The sequence below is a fragment of the Aulostomus chinensis genome, chromosome 1 (genome assembly GCF_037954235.1).
Source record: "Aulostomus chinensis isolate RoL2024-O1b breed Wild chromosome 1, RoL_Achi_v1.0, whole genome shotgun sequence".
Lineage (NCBI taxonomy): Eukaryota > Metazoa > Chordata > Actinopteri > Syngnathiformes > Aulostomidae > Aulostomus > Aulostomus chinensis.
In genome coordinates this window covers 45,839,522-45,840,912 of record NC_141320.1, presented here as the reverse complement: position 1 = coordinate 45,840,912, position 1,391 = coordinate 45,839,522, and the positions used below count along the sequence as shown (strand labels likewise).

General features: G+C 47.2%; 1 non-coding gene across 1 annotated transcript; it reads left to right on the top strand.

Annotated features, from left to right (window-relative positions):
• The first annotated feature begins 388 nt into the window (after positions 1 to 388).
• trnan-guu (transfer RNA asparagine (anticodon GUU)) lies at positions 389 to 462 on the top strand. The gene has a single exon. It is a non-coding gene; the product is annotated as a tRNA-Asn (tRNA).
• Positions 463 to 1,391: the final 929 nt, after the last annotated feature.

The following is a 1,391-nucleotide window of genomic DNA, read 5'->3' as shown; positions in this document are numbered from 1 at the left end:
AAAATCCTGTTGAATCAAGAAGTTCTAGTTGAACTCTCATCCACGTCACATGACCAAGAAAACCTCCTCTTTCATTCAGACCAGAACAGACAAACATAGAAACATTGTTTCAGCTTCTGATCAAACAATAACAAGTTCTTGATTGTTTGTCATGTTCTATTAATCAGACTGATGATCTCTGGATGTTCTAGGAGGGGGGTCTGTTTCTGATGAAGCCTGTTTGGTCTGGGGGGGTTAAGATGGTGGGGCTGTTTCAGTTCTAGTGCTGAAGGCTTTCACCATGACAGTCAGACTCTCCTCTGTCCTTCATGGTCCCTCAAATGTGCAGTGTGGACCTCACACACTGAAATTTAGCCTGAAAACTCTTCATGAAAAGCAGTGACTCAGAGTCTCTGTGGCGCAATCGGTCAGCGCGCTCGGCTGTTAACCGAGAGGCTGGTGGTTCGAGCCCACCCAGGGACGATGAACAGGCTCTACTGGTGCTTAGGAGTCGCTGTGTTAATGATCTGAATGTGGACGGACAGATTGACCCTCCACAGCAGACTCATGTCACAGATCTCTGGATGAGACGCTTCAGTGTTAAATTTAGTCGTCGTGTGTCATGCAGTGTTGAGGAGGCCTGCTGGCTGTGGGTAAAGTGGGGGCTCAGAGTTTGTGGAGTCGGCTCTGGAATGAAGGGGGTCACTGTTTGGTTCTCAGATGCTCCAGCTCAGGTTAGCGAGGTGGTGGAGAAACCAGTGAGAGCTCTGCCAGCTGGAGCCTCTTGGGTCCTGGGAGGCTTCACTCCTGGAGGTGGAAATGATGAGGAGTTTTAAAATCTGCTCCTCTTTCACGCTGACTTGTTTTCTTGGGTTCCCTCTTTCATTCATGTGTGATTTTAGTCTCAGCTCTCTAAACCTGAATGGAGCCAGAACCCATTTTAAAAGAGCTGCTCTTTTAAACTCCTGGAGATCAAGAGGATCCTGCCATGTTTGTCCAGGAGACCCACAGCACAACAGTCAGTGAATGGGGATGCAGGCAGGCTTTTAATGGGGGTCATTTGAAGTCCCAAGTCCAGTTGGAGCAGAGGGTGGAGTTTGATTCTCCAGGAGTTTTTGTTGTTGTTTTTTTACCAGTTTCTTTTGATTTGGAGGAAATCATTCCAGGTGTTTGAAAGAAGGTGAGAGCAACTTTGGAAAATGTTCAACTGGTGTTTTTAAATGTCTTTGCACCAACAAATGGTGGACAGGACAGCTTTTGAGACATTTTAATGCCACCGTTCAACAGTGAATCTGCTGGTTTCCTGTTTTTAGGAGCTGATGGGAGCTGCACAGAGAAGCTCTTTGAGACAGGAACCATTCAGAGCTCCATCCTGCTTCTTCCAGCAGGATCCACAGATCCACCAACACACC